The sequence below is a fragment of the Papio anubis genome, chromosome 9 (assembly GCF_008728515.1).
Source record: "Papio anubis isolate 15944 chromosome 9, Panubis1.0, whole genome shotgun sequence".
Classification (NCBI taxonomy): Eukaryota; Metazoa; Chordata; class Mammalia; order Primates; family Cercopithecidae; genus Papio; species Papio anubis.
In genome coordinates, this window is record NC_044984.1 from 38390759 (window position 1) to 38418351 (window position 27593).

The 27593-nt window shown below is 36.7% G+C and overlaps 1 long non-coding RNA gene across 1 annotated transcript; it reads right to left on the reverse strand.

Moving 5' to 3' along the window:
• Positions 1-21: 21 nt before the first annotated feature.
• Positions 22-27496, reverse strand: LOC110740667. Its single transcript, XR_002515622.2, has 3 exons — positions 23538-27496; positions 6588-6900; positions 22-1699 (listed from the first exon to the last, which is right to left on the reverse strand). It is a non-coding gene; the product is annotated as an uncharacterized LOC110740667 (long non-coding RNA).
• Between the last annotated feature and the right edge of the window lie 97 nt (positions 27497-27593).

Consider the following 27593-nt stretch of genomic DNA (forward strand, 5'->3'; position numbering starts at 1 on the left):
CTCATTTTGCAAATTGACTCTTGACTCTCTTGATTTTTTTTCTGTGTGGAAGCTTTTCAGTTTAATTAAGCCTCATTTGTCCATTTTTTGTTTTGTTGTATTTGCTTTTGGAGCCTTCATCATGAATTCACTGTCTAGGCCAATGTCCACAAAATTTTTTCCTAGGTTTTCCTCTAATACTGTCTTAGCTTCAGGTCTTACATTTAAGTCTTTAATCCATTGTAAGTTGATTTTGTATACGGTGAGTGACAGAGTCCAATCTCATTCTTGTGTATGTGGCTATCCATGTTTCCCAGAATCATTTATTGAAGACAGTGTTCAATAAATGGTGGTAGTTAATGAAGTGCAGTTAATAGTGGAGGCTGTGCTGTGTTTTGCTGGTGATTAGGATGTCAGCTTGGCCAGTCTTTGGGCCCTAGTGGTGGCAGCAATGGACTGAGCCTGCCTTTTGGGCAACCCAGGACAACTTACAGTATTATTGGTTCCAGGAGGGCTGATTATTCCAGTATTGAGATCATGTGTGAGTGTGTACTGGCTGTGGTGGTATTGGAAGGTTGAATCAGTCCAACCTCAGAGTCTGGGAGGAGTGCTCAGGTGTTAGCAATAGTAGGCTTGGCTGGAAAGTTTCCACAGTTCTGGATGGCATGCTCAAGTACTGGGTAGAGGGGCCCAGTCTGGAAGACTTGTCCTCAGGCCCCATGGTGGCGCATTCAGGTATTGGTTGTGATAAGCAAGGGATGGTGGTCCCCAGGCCATGGCAGAATGCTAGAATGCTCTGGTGTGGGCAGCAGTGTCTATGCTGCATACCTACCAGGGAAGGTGGGTCCCCCCTCAACTGGAACAGTATAAGCAGGTAGCTGTGGGGAGAGCAATTGACTCATGCATTTGTCACACAGCAGCCTACAGCAGCAGCAGTACAATTTGTACTAGGTGTATGTAAGTGTGTCCAGCCTTCCTTCTTCCTCCTTGGCCCAGCAGTGGCAATGGTAGTGGAAGTCCAGGCACCATTGCGGAATGTAAACCTTTGAAGGCTAGGATCTCAGAATAGTTCTGACTGTGGGCTTACCACCAGGGAAGGGAGGACTCTCCCTTTGGCTGTAGCAAAAGGCAGGTAGCTACGGGGAGTGTAATTTGCTTGTACCTTATCCCACAGCAGCCCATAACAGCACAGTGGTATTTGTCCTTGGGGTGCATGGGAGCACCCAGCCTCCCTTCTCCCTCTTTAGCCTGGTGGCAAAAGCTGTGGCATTGTTCCCAGGGCAAGACACAATTCTCTGGGGATTTGGCTCTTAGGATGGTGCCAAGTTGCAGCTGCTCAGGGCTTGGAAGTCTGTGAGACTTTACATGAGTTCCCTCTTTCTAGCAATGTGTCTGCGCAATCTCTAGGCCATTCCCTATGTTAGTTTCAAAATGTGTATGGGTTGAGACATTCTCCCATAGTTAACATTTTAAAGGACGGTGGTGGAAGTATGGAGCCCTGGGGGCCTCTCTCTTACGCTTTCCTTGCACCCAGAAGCTTCTTCTGGATCCCAGTCAATTCCAACCAAGCAAGGACTCACTCTCCCCTTACCTGCTTTTGGTGCTTCTCATCACTTCTCTGCTGAATCCCAGTGTTATCTTCTAGATGATCAATTTGAAATGTGAATATCCACTTGCCATTTTGGTTCCTCTCTGTGGAGGAGGTTCATACTAGCTGCATCTAGTCAGAAATTTTGAAACAGTATCCAGGTTTTTTGTTTTTGTTTTTGCTTTTTCAAGATAGGAAATGCTTGAATATACTTGCAGAGTAATGTAAAGGAATTTAAAAGGGGAAGAAGTGAAGTTTTGAGATAGAGATTGAGAGAGAGGATCATTGGAGAAGCAGGGAGGAGAAGGAATCTAGAAGCCAGGTGGAAGGATCAGTCATAGAAAGGAGAAGAGAACTGTGAAGTGGCATTTCAGTCATTATAAAATATTTATTTCTGGCAATACCATTTGTCTTAAAGTCTATTTTATCTGATACTAAAGTTTTCACTTCAGCTTTTGTATGTATACTGTTTGTATGGTAGATCTTTTCCATCCATGTGTATATCTTTTTCTGTCTGTATGTGCTGGTATATTTGAGGTTTATTTCAAAGTGTAGTTGAGTTTTGCTTTTTTATGTGCTCTATCAATCTCTATCTTTAATTGGTGTGTTTAGAACATGATCATTTAATATAATTATTGATATGGTTTGGTTTAAGAGTCTACCATTTTATTATTTCTTTTTTATATGTTCCCACTGACTTCATTCCTTTGTTCTCCTTTTCCTGCATTCTTTGGGATTTTTGAATATTTTTAATGTTCCATTTTAACTTATTTATTGACATTCTGTCTATAAACTTTGTTTGATATAATATAATCTACAGTTGCTCAAAAACACAGCAGACAGTGTTGTCATTTTTACTTTAAAGAGTTATACATATCTTAAAGAATTTAAGAGTAAAAAATAATCTCTTCTGTTTAGTCAGATATATTTACCACTTCTATTGTTCTTTCTTCATGCCTGATGACATACCTTTCCCTCTGCTATTATGCCTCTTCTCCCTGAATAAATTATTTAAAAATTTCTTGTAGACTACGCTAACAACAAATTATCTTATTTTACCTTTATTTGAGTATATCTTTATTTTATCAGTTTTAAAATTTATAACTATTTATTTAATTTGTAATTTTGTAACACAAACATTATCTCTAAATATTGTAGTTTCAATTTATTTTAAACTAACTTAAATAAATAAGATCATATATTTTAAATTTTGGGCACCTTTCACCTCAATATTATGTTGCTTATATTTATCTAGTTGCTAATTTTATCATCTAGCATTCCATCAATGAATGTATAGCATTTATTAATTCATTCTACTATTGACAGGTATTAGAGTTCTTTCAAGTTTGAGGCTATTATGAATAATTCTGCTTTGAATATTTTTGTACATATTTATTGGTGCTCATATATATGTATTTCTATTGGCTATATGCCTATGAGTGGAATTTCTGGATCATAAGGTATGCATATTTTGGAACTAGTATATAATATCTAATTATGATCTAAAGTGTTTGTACTAATTTACATTCCCACCAACAATGTAGAAGAATTTGGATTACTTCATATTCTCAACAAAACTTGGATTGTTAAGAATATGTTGCAACCCAAGTTCTCCGTAACATAATCTCAATAACACTTGCTATTGTCACCCTAGATTCAGCTTATTCCATTGGGTATGAAGTGTTATCTGGTTTGTTTTCATTAATAAAATTTAGTTTTTAGAGCAGTTTTAAGTTCATATTAAAATTGAGTGGAAAGAACATAGAGTTCTTACATACTTCCTGTCCCCACACATGCACAACTCCCCCTCCACTACCACCATATAGCATTGAATGCATATATTAGAAAAGAAGTTTCTTCTGTATTTAATGCTATAAGTTTCTCCCTCAGCACTGCATCCACAAATTTTGATAATTTGCATTTTCATTTTCATTTAATTCAAAATATTTTGAAATTTCTCTCCAGAATTATTCTTTGGCCCATGTGTCCCATTCTTATCCAGTTGATGGATGGTGAGATTGAGTTCAATCCTGTTTTTACTGATTTTCTTCCTGCTAGAACTGTCCATTTCTATTAGAAGAGTGTAAAAGTCTACAAATATAATGGTAGTTTTGTCAATTTCTCCTTACAGTTCTATCAATTTTGCCTCATGTATTTTGATGCTCTGTTGTTGGGCACATACCCATTGAGGATTGTTATGTCTTCTCAGAGTATTAACCCCTTTGTCATTACCTAATGCCTCTCTTTTTTTTTTCTTAGTAATTTTTCTGCTCTAAATTAACATAGCTACTCCCACTTTATTTTTATTAGTGATAGTATGGTAAATATTTCTCCATCCTTTTATTTTTAATGTGCGTATGTCTTCATATTTGAAGGGAGTTTCTCATAACAACATATAGTTGGACCCTGCTTTTTTTATCTACTCTGGCAATCCATGTCTTTTATTGGCATCTTTGTTCCTATTTTTTCTTCCTTTTATGGTCTTAATCGAGCATTTTATATGATTTCATTTTCTCTCCTGTCTTAATATATCAATTATACTTGTTTTTAAACTTTCTTTTGTGGTTTCCTTAGAGTTTGCAATAAATATTTACAACTAATTGAAGTCTACTTTCAAATAACATTATACCACTTCACAGGTAGTACAAGTATCTTATATCTTTACTCCTAATTTCTCTCTCCCATTCCTTGTATAATTGTTGTCATTCATTTCACTTATGCATAAACATTCATGTGTTCACATATATATGGATATGTGTGTGTGTGTGTGCACGCACCTATATAATTTGCAACAAAGTCCTTGAATTTTTGTTTGTCTGAGAAAGCCCTTATTTGTCCTTCAACTTAAAGGATAATTTCACAGGGTACATAATTCTAGATTGGTGGGGTTTTTCTCCAAATATTTTAAATATTCTACTATAATCTCTTCTTGCTTGCATAGTTTCTGAGGGGAAGCTGGGTGTAATTCTTAGCTTTGCTCTGCTAAAGATAAAGTGTTTCTCCTCTGGATTTTTGCAGCATTTTTTACTTACCTTTGATTTTTCTGTAATTTGACTATTACATGCCCAGGTGTAGTTATTGCTGGAGGGTGGGGTGCGGGTGCTTATCCCGCTTGGTATTTTCTGAGCTTCCTAGATCTACGGTTTTGTGTCTGGCATTAATTTGGGAAAATTCTCAGTCATTATTATCTTAAATATTTCTTCTGTCTTTTTTCCTCTTTCTTGTCTTTCTATTATATTCATAATGCATATAGTAAACCTTTTTGGTTGCCCCACAGTTTTTGGATATTCTAGGGTTTTTTCTGTCTCTTTTCTCTTTGCTTTTCAGTTTGGTAAGTTTCTTTTATCATATTCTCAAGCTCAGCAATTCTTTCCTCAGCCATGTTCAACCTACTAATCAGTTCATCAAAGGGATGTTTTTAATTCTGCTACTGTGTTTTATCTCTAGCATTTTTTTTTATTATTCTTTCTTAGAATTTCCATCTCTCTGTTGCCCAGGCTAAAGTGCAGTGGTGCAATATCTCAGCTCACTGCAAACTCTGCCTCCCAGTTTCAAATGATTCTTGTACTTCAGCTTCCTGAATAGCTTGGATTACAGGCACATGCCACCACACTCAGCTAATTTTTGTATTTTAGTAGAGACGGAGTTTTGCCACGTTAGCCAGGCTGGTTTTGCATGGGCCTCAAACGATCCACCCACCTCAGCCTCTCAAAGTGCTGAGATTACAGGTGTGAGCCACCATGCCCATTCTCTCTGCTTATGTTATTTATATATTATTGCATGTTGTCATTAAAGTTCTTAGCGTATCAATTACAGATTTTAAACCTTTTTGGTTAGACAATTTCAACATTCCTGCTATATCTAACTCTGATTCTGATGCTTCTTCCATCTCTTTAAATTGCGAAGGGTGGGGGTTGGCTTTTAGTGTGCATTGTAACCTTTTGTTGAAAGGTGGACATGATACACTAGGTGAAAGAACTCTGGTAAATAGGCCTTTAGTAATATGTTGGTAACATGTGTTGGGAGGGGAAGTGTATTCATCTGTTCTCACACTGCTAATAAAGACATACCCAAGACAGGGTAATTTTTAAAGGAAAGAGGTTTAATGGGCTCACAGTTCCACATGGCTGAGGAGACCTCACAATCATGGCAGAAGGCAAAGGAAAGACAAAGTCATGTCTTACATGGCGGCAGGCAAGGGAGCTTGTGCAGGGTAACTGCCATTTATGAAACCATTAGATCTTGAGAGATCATTCACTACCATGAGAACAGTATGGGGGAAACTGCCCTCATGATTCAATTATCTCCACCTGGCCCAGCCCTTGACACGTGGGGATTGTTATAATTCAAGGTGAGATTTGGGCAGGGACACAGCCAAACCATATCAGGAAGCATTCTATAGTCCTATGATAAGGTGTCAGTCTTTTGGTAAGGTTGTGCCCCTGGACTGTCAACTTTATCAGTACTTCACAGTTTTTACCCTGCTGGATGGGATATGATGGCTAGAGGAAACCTGCCTTGGGTATTTCCCTTCTCCCACGTGTAAAGCTAAAGGGAGTTGGAGTTGGGAATTTCCTTTCCGTATGTGGAAGGCTGCAGCTGGCTGGAGATGGGTATTTCCCTTCCCAAAGGGAGGTTTAGGCTCTGGAAAAAAAAAAAAAAAAAAACAGCAGAATAGGCTGGGGTAAAATAGTTTCTCCTGAGGACAAGCTTTGCTAAAACCAGAACGCTCAAGGGTATTTCAAAATGGTTCTTTTTCCCCTCCTCCTATTACATGTATGAGAGGATTTTTCTCCAACATTCACTGTAAGGATGTGGTAGAGTTGCTGCAGGTAAAACACAAAATTACGGAGGCCTCCTTACAACTGGGTCCTCTGGAGTTCTTAACTCAGACTTGTTCACATTGAGCCTCCAGTAATTCATGAAATACAATTCAAGTTTTCATACCCTGGCACTGGTTCCCTCAGAGATTTCTGCTCATGGGTTTCTACTCCAGTAAATTGTGATGATAGGTATTTACCTGTCTGTCTCTCCAATTTGGGAAGCAGCATTTTTCTGTGTCCTCACTTCCCTGATAGAGCTAAGAAATTGTTGTTGATTTTTCCGTTGTTTAGCTTTTACTTGTCAGAATGAAGCTGGAATAGAGACCAGAAGTTTCCTATTTTACCTGTATCTTTAAAGGATATTTTCATTGGCTGTAAAAATCTAGGTTGGCTGTTCTTTTCTTTCAGCACTTTAAAGATGTTACCGCACTGTCTTCTGATCTCCCAGGTTTTAAATGAGCAACATGCCATCGTTCAAATCATTGCTCCTTTGGATGTATGAAATGTAACCTTAAAAGGAAAAAAAACATACTTATAAGATTAAAAGAAAATCTTTGGTTTCCTGCATTTTTAGTATTATCTGTTTAAATTTGATTTTTAAAAATTTATCTGGTTTGTGGATCTGCTGAACTTCTTAAATATGTACATTTTTATCTTTCACAAATCTGGAAAACTCCAAGCCATTATTTTTCAAATATATGTTTTTACTATCCCATTCTCTTTCTCCTCTCCTTCTGGAACTTCTATTGCATGTACATTAGACCTTTTTATACTGTCACACATTTCTTTTTTTTTCTCTCCCTGTTCTTCAGATTTGATCAAATTACCTGTCCTCAGGTTACTTTGTCACCTACATTCTGCCATTGAGCACATTCAGTGAATTGTTTTATTTTGGGGAAACTACTTTTTAAATTCTAACCTTTCCATTTAGTTAATTTTAAAGTTTCTTTTCTGCGATGGCAAATTATCTTAATTCATTTCAAGTATGTTCTTTCTTCATAAAACCTACTTGTAATAAGTGTATTAAAATCTTTGATTATTCCAACATCTGGGTTATCTAGGAAACCTGTTTATTTTTTTATCTTGATAACTGTCCACATTTTCCTGGTTTTATGCTGAATAATTTTGAATTGTATCCTGGACATTGTGAATGCCATGTTGCGTAGACTCTAGGTTCTCTTATAATACTCTGGAGAATGTTGATTTTTATTTAGCAGGTCATCATGGCTAGGTTCAGATCATAAATTCTGTCTCACTTTCTTTGTGTGGTGGTTAAAATCTCAGTTCAGTTCCAAAAACACTTAGTCCACTTGTTTGAGCTTGTCTCTTGCATCCATAAAGAATAAGTGCACCTGAAACATCTGCAGATTTTACACAGAATCAGGGATTCTCCTTTCTGGTTCTCTCTTCTCTGAGATTCTCTCCTCTCTCCAGGCCCCAGAATCTTCTTTGTTGGTTTCTCTGGTTGTAAAGATGAGCTTCCTATTGAAGTTTTAACCTATTATGCATCCACTGCTGATGTGCTGCTCTGTGCCTGGGGCTCACCCTTGGAGCAAAGCATAAGAGAAAAAAATGGAAAATATACCTTGTACATTTACTTTCAACTCTTTGTCTCCTAATTTTGTTAATTTTCTTACAGTCCTCAGGTAGTTCCTTTTTGTTTTTGTCAAGATCCTTTTGTTGTAATTAGTTGGAAATCTGGGTCCTAGTGGGCTCTTGCCATTATGCTGGACATAGAATATTCTTGCATAATGTTTAAGTCACTGTTTTTCAAACTATGGATCATGATCATTTGTGGGTCATGAAATTAGTTCTGTGGATTGTTGATTCACATTTTTAGAATTCAGTACGTTTGAGACTAGTGTAGATTATATCTTATTGCATCACATGTAAGAAATGTAAATTATTTTATAAAATATAAAATACTTGTTTACTTGTTTTTTGTTTAACAACTATTTGTTGAATACCTACTTTGTTAAAGATTATTAGGTTGTGGGAAATATAGCAGTGAAAATAATATACGAACATGCACTCTTTTTAATAAATGAGTTGGAAGATAAAAAATGTACAACATATAGTGTGTTGGAAAAACAAGAGAAAAAAAGTACTCCAAACCTGTCTAATCTCATGAGGAGGGATTCTGTGGGGAATATTGGGATGCAATAGTAAAGAAAAGTGTTACCTCCTAAAATTCTTCACTCTACTGACATCCACATGGTGATAGTTATACTGTACAAAAATAAATGGAAATCTAAGTTTCCTAGGCAGTGATTAGCAGCAATGTGAATGGTGGTCCAAATTAGAGCAAGAGCAAACAGAAAAATAGCTGCAGTGTGGGTTGTCTCCAGAGCTTCCATAAACAAACCTCTTTTATTTTTAAACAAGACTCTTTTCCCCCAAAATGTGCTGAAGGCTGATGGTTTTACACGGTTTGTGAAAATGAAGATGGAGAAGGTTTTTGTCACAGCATAGAATGGAAAGTTAGAATCCCTATTGTTAAAAATTCTACTACCCCACAGTCAGGAATTCTCTGCTTAGCACATTTATTTTTAGGATGCAGGCTCCTAAAATAGTGTCTGGCCTATCTTTTCCCTCTCTCCCTTCTCTTTTCTGCTACTCCCTATCCTTACATTCCTGTTTGTTTATACAAGACAGTGTCAGTTTTCCTTTCTTCAACTTCTTGCCCCTGAGTTAATGGTACATCAACATGAGAACCCTTTCTGTAGCCATCTATCATTCTATTCTCCCTTAGCAACAAAGCCTATTTGTTCCTTTATATTTGGGGACAGGTAAAATTTGTGGTCTTGGTCTGCTATTGGGAGTCCTCCTGTAACTCCTGCATTTGGGAAAGGAGTAGAGCTAGGTCCTATGTCCTCATATCCTGGTAGCCCCCAGTAGTGAAGGTAGCAGGTATGAGGGCATGTTTTTTCTCTCTTCAAATGCCTCTGACTACTTATTGGACAGCTAATATCTAAGTAGATCAAAGAATTATACACAGTCATACACAAAAATATATATAGCAACACATGCTTTTTTCCTATGCTGTATTTTGTTACTGACATGCTTGTTTTTAAGAGAAATGTTACTCGCTTAGTTCTGATATGACATTAATATTGAGATGGGAGCTACAGCACAGCTTCCCATTCCATGCATCTGGCTGAGATCAACAACTAAACAGCTCTCTGCAACACTCTACCCCCACCTTCAAAATCTTTCCCAACACAGTCCTAAGATAGCCACAATCAGTGTTGATACAGGAAAGGAATTGTGTGTGTCCTCTCTACTTTTGGTTAATAGATAAAACTTTCCCAGAAAGCTGTGTTTTGCCAACTTTTACAAGTAAATTTGCATTCCCAGATGATAATAGCTGAGTGATAAAATAGAACATTAAGGCACTCTTCTACAGCAATGTCCATTTTAACTCTTCAAAGGTTTTCTAGGCACCATCTTAAACTACAGAGAAAATTAACTGAATATATGTAGCTAAAGAAAATGTACATTTGGACAAAAACAAATACTCTTTTTAAAGAGCAAATATTTCTTTCTAGTTTGCTTATTTTTAAAATGCAGATCTGAAAGCAATTTAGTAAATCGACTGCATGTGAATTATAATTAACTTTGGGCAGGAATGATTTGTTTTCTTTGAAAGGTAGATAAACTCAAGGGCAAGGAAGTCAGGTTCAAATCTTAATCCCAGATTTAAGTGAGGCAGAAACAGACACTATATGTGATGCCAACTATAAATATGTGCTAGGCTGTTTAAATTGCTGATCACAGTGCAACATTGCTATTTTGCAGTAACAGAATCTTACATGTTTATTTCTGGTTTTGACTACACAGAGATTTTTCTGAGTATGATCATTTAAATTCAATCTGCCCATTATATAAAACTTAAAGTAAATTAGAATTTGTACATCACAAGCACCAAACCTGATAAATGCAGTTTCATATTCAATCAAAGTTTGTTCAAATATGAGTGTTCGTGAAAGCTCTTAAATAAAATAATATCACTTATGGTGTAAAATGGATGGATTGAAGCAGAAATTAAAATTCTGATTAAAAGAGAAATGGTGGTGTTCTGGAATGTCTACCCTACTCACACTTCTTGAAGGGATCTTCTGCTGGTCACAACTGCTGAGTGAATAATGCACCCTATGTTTCTACCTCTCTAGGCTATAGATGGCTAAAGGGGTTAATTTTGAACCATGTGTAAGATAAGTAATCAAGGGAAATTTTTAAGAGAGAGAATGAGAGAAAGAACAGAAGCATAGAGAAAAGCGGAGATGACTGAGGAGTATCTAAAATAGAAAGAGTAGTTGTATCTCTCTGTACATCAGGGAATCTGAGGTCACTGAATTTTTCCTGGGGACATTCCTCAAGGATAAGGTTTCAAAAATTATGCCTGTGCAAAAGCAGACCTCTACTTGCCATTGGACCAGGTTCAAGGCATTTGTTGTCACTGGGGACTAGAATGGGCACATCCAACTCGGTGTCAAGTGCTACAAGAAGATAGACAAGCTCGCTGGTCAGAAGGAGGGACATATGTCAAAAGTTACTCTTTTCTCCTGTTCTTGATTCTAATCACCTGTGTCCCCTTACACATTGCTTCATCAGAAATGCAGATATGCATCTCCCCACTCAATATTTTCATTCAGCCTAAATATATCACTAAATCTCTCACGTCTTAACTCCCTCAACACTTCATCTTCTTGTACCTGAAAAAACAGACCTTATTTTTCTTCCTTCAGTGCTGCTTGAAAGGCTACAGGTGTATCTATATTTTCACACCTCATTTGTCCCTCTGCCTAATGCAATATGGCTTCTACCCTCATTCTATCATGTTCCTTTCACTCTACCCTTGATCATCAAATTGCCACGTACAATATCTTTTAAAATCTAAACAGAATATTCTCCACTGACCCTAACAAGTCTACTCTCTCTTTTCCAGTCTACTCTCTCTTTTCCACTCTGCTGCCTTTTTTTTTTTTTTTTTTTTTTTTTGAGATGGAGTCTCGCTCTGTTGCCCAGGCTGGAGTGCAGTGGCAGGATCTCAGCACACTGTAAGCTCCACCTCCCCGGTTCACGCCATTCTGCCTCAGCCTCCCGAGTAGCTGGGACTACAGGTGCCCGCCACCACACCCCGGTAATTTTTTTTTATTATTATGTTTTTATGTTTAGTAGAGACGGGGTTTCACCGTGTTAGCCAGGATGGTCTCAATCTCCTCACCTCGTGATCTGCCCACCTCGGTTTCCCAAAGTACGGAGATTACAGGTGTGGGCCACCGTGCCTGGCCCTCCACTCTGCTTCTTGATCAGAGAAGCTGACCTATATAAACTACATCAATAACTTTTTCCTCTGACATCCTGTTGGGTTTTGTCAATGGGAGACATCATAAGAGGCCAGAGTATGGCAGGTATTCACCTAGCTCCCTTCCTGCCATCCTGTGGTTTGGCTGCAACTTTATTTTTCTATTCATGACCACAATCACCTATGTCAGGAGGTTCTTGGCTTTCTTCTACAGCTCTCTCTCGCTCTTTCTTTCTCTCTCTCTCTCTCTCATTCTCTCCTTAATTACCCCATTTGAGGGGGGCAGCTATTTCCTGGCAGAACCCTGCCTGATTCCAGTCCTTATCTTGTCTTACAATAACATTTAATACTGTTAAACATCTCCTTCTTGCTATTCTTCAATTTCTCAAATTCTTCACTTTTTGATTGACCATTCTTACCTACTTTATCAGTTCCTCTTTCTCTGTCACTTTGTTTTATATTGATGTTTTCCAGAACCTGGGTCATATTTTCTTCACGTTTTCATTAGAGTACCGCAATCTAGTCCCCTAGCTTTAATGTTCACCAAAAGCATAATTCTTGGGATCTAGTAGGTACTCAACAAACGTTTGCTATACAAGTGAGTGAATATGTATGCTGATGACTACCAAAGCTTAATCTCTACCACATGTCTTTCCTGATCTGCCTATATGTATTTCTTACTTTCTACTAAACAGCTCTACTTGGATGCCTCACAAGCATCTCAAACTCAATGTGTTCAAAACTGGATGAATTATCTTTATCCCCAAATCTTGGTTCTTGTATTCCTATATTATTTAATACAAACTCTATCCACCCAGTACACACTTCAGAAATCTAGGAGTCATACTAAACAACCACCTAATTCCACATGTTGCTCACTAAATCTTGTCAAGTCTATCGTGTGCATTTCTCTGTTTTCCATACCTTGCTCTCCATCTTGCTACTCTTGTCATTAAGGCACTCTTGGTCTCTCATCTGACTAGTGCAATGTATTCTTACCTGGGCTCTGTGGCTCTTTATTCCTTCCTAAGGTACTCTTAAAATAGCCTTCAGGGTAATCTTTATAAATTACTTCTCTACTTAAAATAATTTAGTGGATCTCATTTGCCTGACGTTCTTGATAGGCTCCCTAGCTAACTTTCAAACTTTTCACCTTTTACTCGCAACATGTACTTCATACTAAAAATCTGACAGAATAAACCATACTATTTCCTCTGGTAGAATTTGCTTTCCAACTTAATTTTTCAAGCTTCTTTACATCATCCAAAACTTAACCTAAAAGTGATCTCCTCACTGATGCCTTTTCTTATTTTTTAACTTTCCCACCATTCTATTCTTAGATGGTACTTTGTAAATATTTAAATTATACTTCTAAATGAATTGCATTGTAATTAGTTGCTTACTTATCTGCCTCATCCAAGAGACTATAAAACCCTTGAGGATATATGTATCTTATCTTTACTTAGTTTGGTACCTTGAATGCCTAGCACCATGTCTGGTGTATAAGTGGAATTCAGTAAATAATTATTAGATGTGTTCATCTTTTAATTCTTGTTATTGTTATTCAGGATTACCTTACACATTGTGTTATGAGCTAAATTGTGTACTCCTACCCCAAATTTATAGACTGAAGTTTGATTCTCCAGCACCTCAAATGTGAAATTATTCGGAAATTGAGTCTTTACAAAAATAATCAAGTTAAAATGGAATTGTCGGGGTACGACCTAATCCAATGTGAGTGGTGTCCTCATAAAAAGAGAAAATTTGGGCACAGACAGGCATGCATAGAGGGAAGAGGATGTGAAGAAATATAAAAATAAGACAGTCATCTACAAGCCAAAGAGAGAGGTTGGGAATAAATCCTTCCCTCACAGCCCTCATAAGGAACCAAACCTGCCAACATCTTGATTTTGGACTTCTAGTCTCTAGAACTATAAGACAACACATTTCTGTTGTTTAAGCCACACAGAAATACTTTGTGGTACTTTGTATGGCAGCCCTAGCAAAAAAAAAAAAAAAAAAATACACATTGCAATTTAGCAATAATTTTTTACATTAAAATAAATTTGTCATTTTTATTAAATCTTTACTTAAATCACTCACCTGGACTCTGGGCAACTTGCAGTAGACCTAGTGTTGGCAATATTTTACCATTAAATTTCTTTCTCCTAATATCTGTCCAGTTTAGTGAGTCAAAATACAACTACCAATGTACTCTGGTCATAATCCATTAATATTTTCAGTGGATCTTGAAAATATCTCATTAAATTAAAAATCACAATTATGCTACTTGGGGTTTATTTTGCATTTTCTCTGGCTCTACTAATTTGTTTTGTTTTTTTTTAAACCACATATTACTTTCCTCTTAAATATTTCCTCTCCACTTAAGTTAGCCAATTAATGACCCCTATACACTTCTTCTGTCTGAATTTTTAAACCTTATCATTCATTCATTTCTCAGACATTGATTGAGAACCTATAGAGTTTGACAAATTGTCCTAAGTACTGAGGGTGGTAAAGGATGGGGCCATCAAATAGTCTCTGATCACAAGAGGCATGTAATCTAGAATAAAGGATAAAATGAGTATATGTCTTGAAATTATGACACACATGTCCAAAGATGTTTGTCACCAAATACCTGCATGTAATTTATCAGTGACCTCATAGCTAAAATGGGGGGAATAATATAAGCATCATGGGATATTTTGACAACTAAATGAAATAATGTATCACAGAGAGTAGCACTGAGGACTGGGGGGCATAGGCTCTGTGTGTTTGTTTAGCCTTTCTTCCCTGCTCTATGATTCATGTTCACACACCAGCCTTGCAATACTCACAATTCAAAATGATACCTCAGCAAAATATTACATGCCGTGGACTTTTAAGTCTGCTTCAAAATCCTCAGATGACAGGGCTTATCCTATACAGATGGATACCATTTAAGCAGGTATCAGAGAAACGGCAAATCATATCTGCTTGAATTAGAACACACTGGGTAAAAAAAATTAATAGTCTGTGCTCTCTAAATAGAACAACAAAGCCTGGATGACAGCATACCTGTTTATAGCATGATTTACTGAATATTTTAAGCCCACTGTTGAGAAGTCCTCAGAAAAAAATCCGTTCAAAATAGTACTGCTCATTGACAAATGCACCCAGTTACTTAAGAGCTCTGATGCAGACATACAAGAAGATAAATGTTGTTTTCATGCCTGCTAACACAACACCCATTCTGCAGCCCATGGATCAATGAGTCATTTTGACTTTCAAGTCTTATTATTCCAGAAATACATTTTTTAAAGGCTATAGGTGCCATAGATAGTGATTCCTCTGAAGGATCTAGCAAAGTCAATTGAACCTGCTGGAAAGGATTCACCATTCTAGATGTCATTAAAAACATATTGTGATTCATAGGGGGAGGTCAAAATATCAACATTAACAGGAATTTGAAAGCAGTTTATTCCAACCTTCATGAATGACTTTGAGGGATTCAAGACATCAATGGAAAAAGTAACTGCATATGTGGTAGAAATAGCAACAGAACTAGAATTGGAAGTGGAGCCTGAGGATGTAACCAAATTGCTGAAATCTCACGATAAAACTTTAACAGATGAAGACTTGCTTCTTATACATGAGCAAAGAAAATGGTTTCTTGAGATGGAATCTACTCCTGGTGAAGATTCTGTGAACACTATTTAAATGACAACAAAGGATTTAGAATATTACATAAAACTGATAAAGCAGCAGAAAAGTTTGGGAGGATTGACTCAAATTCTGAACGTTCTACTGTGGGTAAAACGCTATCAAACAGCATCACATGCTACAGAGAAATCTTCTGTAGCAAACTTCATCACTGTCTTATTTTAAGAAATTGCCACACTCAATGCAAGGCTGGTTCAACATACACAAATCAGTAAACGTAATCCATCATATAAACAGAACCAAAGACAAAAACCACATGATTATCTCAATAGATGCAGAAAAGGCCTTTGACAAAATTCAACAGCCTTTCATGCTAAAAACTCTCAACAAATTCAATATTGATGGGATGTATCTCAAAATAATAAGAGCTATTTATGACAAACCCACAGCCAATATCATACTGAATGGGCAAAAACTGGAAGCATTCCCTTTGAAAACTGGCACAAGACAGGGATGCCCTCCCTCACCACTCCTATTCAACGTAGTGATGGAAGTTGCAGCCAGGGTAATCAGGCAGGAGAAAGAAATAAAAATTATTCAGTTAGGAAAAGAGGAAGTCAAATTATCTCTGTTTGCAGATGACATGATTGCTTATTTAGAAAGCCCCATCGTCTCAGCCCAAAATCTCCTTAAGCTGATAAGCAACTTCAGCAAAGTCTCAGAATACAAAATCAATGTGCAAAAATCACAAGCATTCTTATACACAAATAACAGACAGAGAGCCAAATCCTGAGTGAACTCCCATTCACAATTGCTTCAAAGAGAATAAAATACCTAGGAATCCAACTTACAAGGGATGTGAAGGACCTCTTCAAGGAGAACTACAAACCACTGCTCAATGAAATAAAGGAGGACACAAACAAATGGAAGAACATTCCATGCTCATGGATAGGATGAATAAATATTGTGAAAATGGCCATACTGCCCAAGGTAATTTATAGATTCAATGCCATCCCCATCAAGCTACCAATGACTTTCTTCACAGAATTGGAAAAAACTACTTTAAAATTCATATGGAACCAAAAAAGAGCCCACATTGCCAAGACAATCCTAGCCAAAGAACAAAGCTGGAGGCATCCCGTGACCTGACTTCAAACTATACTACAAGGCTACAGTAACCAAAATAGCATGGTACTTGTACTGGTACCAAAACAGATATATAGACCAATGGAACAGAACAGAGTCCTCAGAAATAATACCACACATCTACAACCATCTGATCTTTGACAAACCCGACAAAAACAAGCAATGGGGAAAGGATTCCCTATTTAATAAATGGTGCTGGGAAAACTGGCTAGCCATATGTGGAAAGCTGAAACTGAATCCCTTCCTTACACCTTATACAAAAATTAATTCAAGATGGATTAAAGACTTAAATGTTAGACCTAAAACCATAAAAACCCTAGAAGAAAACCTAGGCAATACCATTCAGGACATAGGCATGGGCAAGGACTTCATGTCTAAAACACCAAAAGCAATGGCAACAAAAGCCAAAATTGACAAATGGGATCTAATTAAACTAAAGAGCTTCTGCACAGCAAAGGAAACTACCATCAGAGTGAAGAGACAACCTACAGAATGGGAGAAAATTCTTGCGATCTACTCATCTGACAAAAGACTAATATCCAGAACCTACAAAGAACTCAAACAAATTTACAAGAACAAAACAAACAACCCCATCAAAAAGTGGGCAAAGGATATGAACAGACACTTCTCAAAGGAAGACATTTATGCAACCAACAGACACATGAAAAAATGCTCATCATCACTGGCCATCAGAGAAATGCAAATCAAAACCACAATGAGATACCATCTCACACCAGTTAGAATGGCAATCATTAAAAAGTCAGGAAACAACAGGTGCTGGAGAGGATGTGGAGAAATAGGAACACTTTTACGCTGTTGGTGGGACTGTAAACTAGTTCAACCATTGTGGAAAACAGTGTGGCAATTCCTCAAGGATCTAGAAATAGAAATACCATTTGACCCAGCCATCCCATTACTGGGTATATACCCAAAGGATTATAAATCATGCTGCTATAAAGACACATGCATACGTACGTTTATTGCAGCACTATTCACAGTAACAAAGACTTGGAGCCAACCCAAATGTCCATCGATGATAGACTGGATTAAGACAATGTTTCACATATACACCATGGAATACTATGCAGCAATAAAAAAAGGATGAGTTCATGTTCTTTGTAGGGACACGGATGAAGCTGTAAACCATCATTCTCAGCAAACTATTGCAAAGACAGAAAACCAAACACCACATGTTCTCACTCACAGGTGGGAATTGAACAATGAGATCACTTGGACACAGGAAGGGGAACATCACACACCAGGGCCTATCATGGGGTGGAGGCAGGAGGGGAGGGATAGCATTAGGAGATATACTTAATGTAAACGACGAGTTAATGGATGCAGCACACCAACATGGCACATGTATACATATGTAACAAATCTGCACGTTGTGAACATGTACCCTAGAACTTAAAGTATAATTAAAAAAAAAAAAGAAAAGAAAAAAGAAGAAATTGCCCTAGTCACGCCAGCCTTCAGCAACCATCACCTGATAGCAGCCATCAACATCAAGGCAAGAGCCACCAAAGATTACAACCTGCTGAAGACTCCGAAGATTGTCAGCATTTTTTAGCAATAAAATATTTTTAACTAAGGTATATAAATGTTTTGACATAATGTTATTGCACACTTCATAGAATACAGTATAGTATAAACATAACTATTATATGTACTGGGAAACCAAAAAATTTGTGTGACTGGCTTATTGTGATATTCACATTATTGCGGTGGTTTGGAACCAAACTTACAGTATGCCTGAAGTATGCCTGTATGTATCTTTACATATTTAAATAACTTTTCTGGGAGAGAGATTAAGCTTCTGCAAGTTCCCAGAAGGTTTAACAACAATTGATCTCTGGGAACATCATTTCTGTAGGCAGATTGTGGCTTGATAGAATGCAATGTCAAGATATGACAAGTAGCACTGGATAAGAAATTGGCTGTCTTATGAGGTGCCCGGCTTTCTGAAAAGAGAGTTTTCTAACAAAAAATGCCAAAGTGTGAGGATTATGTTATTAGATATGATCTTGCATTGAAAGATGGTTAGATTAGAAACTGCTAAAATCTTTCCAATCTCAAATTCTATGTTCAGGTTTAATAGTATTATATTTTTAGAAATATGTTTTACGTTTAAGCCAAAATTAATAAATTAAGTCAAAGATTTCCAGGAGTAAAATACATATTTTATAAGTTCCATTTAATTTTAGTGATATGCTTAAGCAGAATGAAGTATAAATTAGTTTTTTTAAGGATATCTGGTTTCTAAAAAGAATGTTTTGTATTTTTTTTTAAATCACTTCTGATTCCTTAAAGAATGAAAAATATTAATGACTGAGGTTTGTTCAACGGATTTGGAGGAAATCCACTCATGATTCATTTAAATCAATTTGGAGGAGGTTGACTAATGTTTTCATACTTTCTGTCTAGACTAGAAGCTTAAAAAAGCACACCTGTGACTCTGCAAGACTCTGATAAATCATGTCTGTTAACACAAGAGTATGAGAAACAAAAACCTTATCACCCACAATACCCAGAAATATGAATCTGGAGCCTGGGGATGCTGAGAGTTGTCATTGTGTTAGGAGCCCAAGCGCTATTTACACATGGCTCCAATAGATCTTCCAAAGAGCTTTTTGCCCTTGTGTTAGTGCAGAATGTATATTCCAGGAGCAGGGTCGAGGAGGGATCATTGTGGGAATGAAAAAGTATGAACCATCTGTTAGTGTCCGCTCCATGAAGTCTCACCACTCTTCTTCATAAATCATTTCCAGGGGCCCTGATTCTTTTTCTTCTTCCCTGCCCCTCCACTGGTACTTGAGGTTCTGTCACTCTACTAGTTTAACATTTGAAAAAGACTGTTGTTAAGGCAGGAATACTGACTTTATTCACTATGCTTTAAGCTAAAATGCAATACAGCTCTTTTAAATGATCTCATTGGGCAGATATAGCCCTTTATTGGAAAACTTTCTGTTCCGTGTTTGCCAAAATATAGAAATTAATAAAATAATCCTTCAAGTAATTACAAATTTTGGTAGTCATCTTTAAATTTTGGCTTTCAGCAGTTAAAAGATTGTATCAAAGAACTTGTATTGGCTTTTCCAAGTTTATAACACAAAAGCGAAGCATCTCTGTTTACAATAGCCGTAAAAAGCCTGAATCCTACCCACTTCACCTCCCCAGAGACCTGCCTTTAAATCACCCATTAGTTCCAAAGACAACTCTGTGACTAATAGAGGAGAAAGACATGTAAGTAATACGATACAAAGCAGAAATCAAGAATATAGATAAAGGAAATCTTAAGTTCTATTAGGGTATTTAGATAGACATCACAGAAGAATTGGTATTTGCATTGTACATTGAAAAATCAGCAGTGTTTTGACAAAAAATATAGAAGGAAAAGAGGGGAATAGTGTAAATGAAGAAAAAGCTGGAACAAAATTCACTGAAGCTTGAAAGTAGAGTGTATTTTCAGAACAAGTCACAAAAAGTAGACCCTTAGTCTTTGTTTCCTAAAAGGTCATTATTTATCCTTCATTCTAGAGTGATTGTTTGGCTACAAATGATGTAGCACTGCACAGAGTCACAGAGTAGGTTCACAGGCTGTAGAGAAGGCATTATCTCTGCTCTAAATAAGCTTGGTGGCCAAACAGGAAGATGAGACAAGTATATTATATGTAAGCAATGTCAATATAAATGCACAAGACTTTCTTACTGAATTGTAAATCATTCAACAGTAAAGTTATATCCCTAATTTGCTTTGATAACTTCTTTTTTAAGCATTCCTATTGTTATAGTCACTGAAATTTCCCCACGTTAATAGATCAAAGAGAATAAAAAATATTACCAGATCACAAACCATTCTGGAGTTTTTTGCCTATACTAGAAAATAAAGGAGTTGCATAAGAAGCTCATGAATGTCCTTTCAAGTTATAACATGTTTTGATTGTATTTTCATAAATGTAGTCAGCACATAAGCTCTCTTTCTTTTCCTCTCCTTTCTTCCCTCCTCCTTGTTCTCTCTCTCTCTCTTTCTCTCTCATACATATACAATAAAAATATATACATTTTTAACAACAAAAAATTACTTAATCCTCAAGTTAGACTGACATTTTAATACACAGGCATTTTATCCTAAGTGAATATTCTAATAGTACATTTGCATATGTAATCTACTAATAAATATAAAAATATATGGCATGAACATGTGTGTGTTATCATTGTACATATATGCTGAGGTTATGAAGAGTTGATAACATAAAATGGTTAATGCCAAATGTGGGTCGGTACCACTCTTCAACTTGGAAAGTGTACCAGAGAGTGCTCAGAGAGAGTTCCAATATGTTACTTATTTTGGTAGCATTCCTAAGGCTCATCAGAACTGTCCTTGCCTCCAGGCTCTAAGGTCAGAGCAGCAGTTAGGGCAAGTCTAGGGACTTCATGCTAATGGACACTGATCACTCCTTAACACTTCCTCAGTCCTCACAGAAGTATGAGATCAATTCTTACCTCCCTTGAAGAAGTTCATCTGTGATGATCCTGAATCCAGAGTCTTTGAAGGCTCTGTGGGACTTTCAAGACTGATTTCAGGGAAGCTGAGGACTTTTTTTTTTCCTTTTTCCTTTTTATTTTTTTAAATTATACTTTAAGTTCTGGGATACATATGCAGAACGTGCAGGTTTATTACATAGATACACATATGCCATGGTGGTTTGCTGCACCCATCAACCCATCACCTACATTAGGTATTTCTCCTAATGCTACCCCTCCCCTATCCCGCCAGCCACTGACAAGCCCTGGTGTGTGATGTTTCCCTCCCTGTGTCCATACATTTTCATTGTTCAACTCCCACTTATGAGTGAGAACATGCAGTGTTTGGTTTTCTTTTCCTCTGTTAGTTTTCTGAGACTGAGGGTTTCCAGCTTCATCCATGTCCCTGCAAAGGACATGAACTCATCCTTTTTTATGGCTGCACAATATTCCATGGTGTATAGGTGCCACATTTTCTTAATCCAGTCTGTCATTGATGGACATTTGGGTTAGTTCCAAGTCTTTGCTATTGTGAATAGTGCTGCAATAAACATACGTGTGCATGTGTCTTTATCGTAGCATGATTTATAATCCTTTGGGTATATACCCAGTAATGAGATTGCAGGGTCAAATGGTATTTCTCATACTAGCTCCTTGAGGAATTGCCACACTGTCTTCCACAATGGTTGAACTAATTTACACTCCCACCAACAGTGTACAAGTGTTCCTATTTCTCCACATCCTCTCCAGCATCTGTTGTTTGCTGACTTTTTAATGATCATCATTCTAATTGGCATGAAATGGTATCTCATCGTGGTTTTGATTTGCATTTCTCTAACGACCAGTGATGATGAGCTTTTTGTTTGTTGACCACATAAATGTCTTCTTTTAAGAAGTGTCTGTTCGACACATGAAAAAATGCTCATCATCGCTGGCCATCAGAGAAATGCAAATCAAAACCACAATGAGATACCATCTCACACCAGTTAGAATGGCAGTCATTAAAAAGTCAGGAAACAACAGGTGCTGGAGAGGATGTGGAGAAATAGGAACACTTTTACACTGTTGGTGGGATTGTAAACTAGTTCAACCATTATGGAAAACAGTATGGCGATTCCTCAAGGATCTAGAACTAGATGTGCCATATGACCCAGCCATCCCATTACTGGGTATATACCCAAAGGATTATAAATCATGCTGCTATAAAGACACATGCACACGTATGTTTATTGCGGCACTATTCACAATAGCAAAGACTTGGAATCAACCCAAATGTCCATCAGTGGCAGACTGGATTAAGAAAATGTGCACATATACACCATGGAATACTATGCAGCCATAAAAAAGGATGAGTTTGTGTCCTTTGTAGGGACATAGATGCAGCTGGAAACCATCATTCTTAGCAAACTATCACAAGAACAGAAAACCAAACACCGCATGTTCTCATTCATAGGTGGGAACTGAACAATGAGATCACTTGGACATGGGAGGGGGAACATCACACAGCGGGGCCTATCATGGGGAGGGGGGAGGGGGGAGGGATTGCATTGGGAGTTATACCTGATGTAAATGACGAGTTGACGGGTGCTGACGAGTTGATGGGTGCAGCACAGCAACATGGCACAAGTATACATATGTAACAAACCTGCACGTTATGCACATGTACCCTAGAACTTAAAGTATAATAAAAAAAAAAAAGGAAGTGTCTGTTCATATCCTTGGCCAACTTTTTGATGGGTTTTTTTCTTTTTTTCCTGTAAATTTGTTTAAGTTCTTGTAGTTTCTGGACATTAGCCCTTTGTCAGATGGGTAGATTGCAAAAATTTTATCCCATTCTGTAGGTTTTCCATTCACTCTGACGATAGTTTCATTTGCTGTGCAGAAGCTCTTTAGTTTAATTAAATCCCATTTGTCAATTTCAGCTTTTGTTGCCATTGCTTTTGGTGTTTTAGTCATGAAGTCTTTGCCCATGCCTATGTCTTGAGTGGTATTGCCTAAGTTTTCTTCTAGGGTTTTTATGGTTTTAAGTCCTACAATTAAATCTTTAGTCCATCTTGAGTTAATTTTTGTATCAGGTGTAAGGAAGGGGTCCAGTTTCAGTTTTCTGCCTATGGCTAGCCAGTTTTCCCAACACAATTTATTAAATAGGGAATCCTTTCCCCATTGCTTGTTTTTGCCAGGTTTGTCAAAGATCAGATGGTTGTAGATGTATGTTATTTCTGAGGCCTCTGTTCTGTTCCATTTGTCTATATATCTGTTTTGGTACCAGCACCTTACTGTTTTGGTTACTCTAGCCTTGTAGTGTAGTTTGAAGTCAGGTTGCATGATGCCACCAGAAGCTGAGGACTTTTAGGACTAGTATTAACCCAGGCTTCAGACAGACCCTAGAAAACAACTTCCACTTAGAACACCATCAGTCCTAATACTTTCCTAGTAGACTAGACTGCCTGGACTCAGCAGAAATTTCTATTACATATTGTACCTTAATGCTTATTAATGCTTAATGTATATTACATATACATACCTTAATGCTAAATGTTTAAAAGGAAGGTAAGGGCTGAACTATGCAGAAATATGTGGAAATGCTGATCTAGCCCGTGAATCAGACTACAGAAAGTCCTGAAAGACTGGCAAAGCACAGGGAATAGTCAGCTTAATCCATAAAAAGAGAATCTCAAATAATTTTGTATTGCACATAAGGTTATTTATCTTCTCTCAAACGTTAATTCATTCAAACTATTTGGATAATAAGAATAATAAATAAATAATTTTTCTAAATCAATAGCAGTTGACTATCATACAATGAGTCCTTTCAAAACGACACAGGTCAATCTGTTTATAGAAAATTTCAAAAACTTCAGAAAAGTCTTATTCTAACATCTACACTTCAGAAAAGAAGAAATCATATGGAAATCTTCGACTCACTAAATGTCAGCAGTCAAAATACTTGTAGATATCTTAAATGTTCTGATTTTCTGAGGGTTTTAACAAACTTTGCCTTGTGTTCTGACATCTAGCACATTGGTAATAACATATATTCCTGGAGAAATATTTAATTGCACTAGAGAGAAACAAAGAGAGCCTTTCTAATCAAACAAACTACACAATAAACATACTTTTTAACTTAAACTAAGACATTTTGTAGAATGGTTGGATTAAACTAGCCTTTAATTATATCAGAACTATTAGCTCTGGGATGATTAAATTATAAGTTGTCAACATTTCCTTTTAACTCCTTACATTTAGTAATTAATAACTTGATGAGAAAATTTTACTTTCAGCTAAGGCTAAAATATGGAATGGATATAATTTAATTATGAAACTAGCAATAACAACCTCAACTAAGACACAGAGAGCCAAATACAATTACGTAGGAATTCAGCTTTTATAGCTTTTTCAAAGGTGCCTATTTCAGATTCGTATTGGCTAATTTCAGGTTGCTAGTTACCTGATATAGGCTGTTTTCATGTGTAATTCTTATAAAATCAAGTTTAATATAACTTCAGAAATAAAATTTTTACATTTCCTTTAATAGTTTGTACATAGAACTCATGAGTTACAGAGGAAAAATGTATTACCTATATAACAATTTTAGGAAGAGACATATCAATTTGTTGTTTCAAAGTCACAACTGTATACTTGATGAACAAATTGGCTCTGAAGCTTTTGTTTAAAAAAATAACACTACCATTTTAAGAAGTCAAATTGACATTTGGAACAGATTACCGTTATTTTTAAAGCAGATCAATTTTAAACTTTAAATTACAGAATTATTTTAAACTTGTGGCTTTCTAGGAAATATATATGTTTAATTCTTGTGAATATATGAACAAATTAAATATTCTCCTAGGGAACAATTAGAGTATTAACTATGGGTTTTAAACTTGTTTTAATAAGAATTTAGATCAAATATTGAATAACAGCAGAACAGAACTATGCCCAAGGCAAGGAAAATTATTTTTCAACTTCTCTTCTTTAATGGCACCATGGTAGAGAATTTTATAGTATTATCAAGTACTGCCTTATAAAAATATTATGGTGATATTTTACTGTCTTATAGTATTATTAAGAGAGCAACTTAAATATCCAAATCTTATAGATTTCATGGTTGGTTTTTTTTCACATCCAAGTATGATATGTAATGAAATTTTGTAGTTACTTTTAATGTAAGGCCAATATAAGTTCTCAAATTATAGATTTAATTCAAACAATTGAATGAGCTGCCCCAAATCATCATAGTCTGTTCCCTGTATATGGAAATAAGATATAAATGGAGTTTGAGCCCTCTTCCCAAGGTTTCCCCAATATTTTTTGATCATGTAGTTCAACTACTTAGCAATTTGGGGGATTAATTAAAGATAGTAAAGAGAAAGTGCCAGGAAGATATTATAAAATATCCCATGCTAAAAAGATTATGTGGTTTAGGCTTGACAAATGTGAAGTGACATCTGCTGGGCCCTTTTGTAGAAAAGGATAAAGGAATTGGTTCATCAAGAAAAAAAAAAAAAAAGATTCTTACCAGGAACCAGTGAGAGAAACAACACATCTTCTTAAAAGGAGCAGGGCTAAGCAAATGATTCACAAGGCTAAGCTCACAGTAGATGAAAGGACATGATTTTTAATTCATTTTCTGTAGGCCACAGATAAGGAATCCTCTTGATCAAAGCCTGGCAACACAATGGATACTAGCAAAATGCAACTAGGTCTAAAAACAGCTGTCAAGGGTTTAATGTGCACAAAAGAAATACTTTGGCTGTACTGGATGATCTTTAAAGACTTTCACAGTTCTACTGTTGTATAATATTATACTATAAAATATCAACTAAAAGGACCTGTATATCTTCGAGTTGGTACTTTCTAATGTGGAAAAAAAAAAAAAAGTACCTCACCTAGCAATGAAAAACTGGGCTATGGCAAATGGCTGAGGTATAAGTATTTTAAGTTGAATGAGAATTTTCAATGCTATATCATTTTCAGGCAAGATTCCATGAGTTTTAATGTTTAAAGGTGATAATTTTGGGAGAAAATGTACACTATTTTATTAATTGGGTCAATGAGTTTATTAAGGGTTATTGACTAAATTTCAAATACCAGGCTCATATCTTCATAATATTTTCCTCATTTTGTTCTAATTGTCTTCCCATATGTGTAGCAAGTAATTAATAGGGTCACACAGGAGAGAATAGATTTATAGCTTTGTTTGGTGAAGACTCATTTAAGTGATCTTCTATAGTGATGAAAGTGTCAAGTCTATGGGTTCCATTATTCCAAGTAGAAGATAAGTAACTTTAAAGAGATAGATCTTTCTTGTTTTGTGAAGACTTACATCATCTCTCTTAGGTATATAGATGTTCAGCTAGCAATGCCAATTTTGTTTTGACAAATTTTTTGAAAAACTGTCTCACTCAAGTGTAGAAAAGTTTGGTCACCTGAGAAGATCTGACCTGCAAGGAGGCCGTAAGGACACTTTTACAACTAGAGCATTCCTGGACAATATTTTGGAGAAACTGGAGTCTCGGAGTGGGATAGGCTGTACCTTTGGACTTCCTGCGTGAAAAGGTTTGAACACTGCAACTTGGGGACTGCAGAAGAAGGGTTTTTACAGTGCCTGAGAGGCAGAGTAAGAGTTACAAACTCCTAAGTCCACAGATGCTAGACAGATATATTACCTGAGGAATAGGCACTGGAGGGTTTGCCTCATCTTAAAGGGACAGTTGCTTCATGGTTCCCATTCATGACATGGATTTTTGCCATGAATAAATATTTTGTCTAGAATTGCCAGACTTTCTGATTTTTCAAGACAACTGAGAAATCCAAATTTTCATACAAAAACTTTTTAAATGAAGCCAACAAATTTAAGATTTTATTAAAACACTGTAAGGATTGCACAAAACAAATCTAGCGGGGTGGATTTAGTTCAGAGTGGTTTGCATACAATCTCCAGTATAAAGGACACACAACTAGAATGTAAGCTCCTGGAGGGAAGGACCTTGTCTTAAATACCCATGATAATATCTGATACCATAGCAGGTGTTTAACATGGAGTTTCAATTCACATGTAAGTATTTTTATGTATGACATATTGACACGTCTAAGCTGTTCACTGGTAGGAGACTTGCAGAAGAGTGCTTGTCAGAAGAAAGCCTCTGGTTTCAATTTTCAGAGCCCACAGGAGCCTACATTTTGTTTACTTACTTGGGATCTTGGATTCAGGTTCAAGTTTCCTCCCTCAGCCAGAGTTTCCTTCTCACCCCATCTCTGTTCTTACCTTATCAACTTCATTCATACTCTCCCCACAGTTGTGGGAGGTGATGGATTACAGGGTTTTTGGATGACAAATCAGGGAGCCTGGAGAGGGGGAAGTCACATGCATTGGGTGAACCCCTTCCTTAGCTTTCACTGGATTCTAAACTACAGTTTGAAAGTATTTCTCAAATGCTATTCCAACTAAGTAGCCCACGCTTATAAGTCTGAACATCAAGTGTTACTTGACCATCTAGAAAAAGCAGAAAAAGTGAGCAGGGAAATACCTGGCCAACATTTTACATGGGATCTGTGAACATTCCCACTCATATACTGT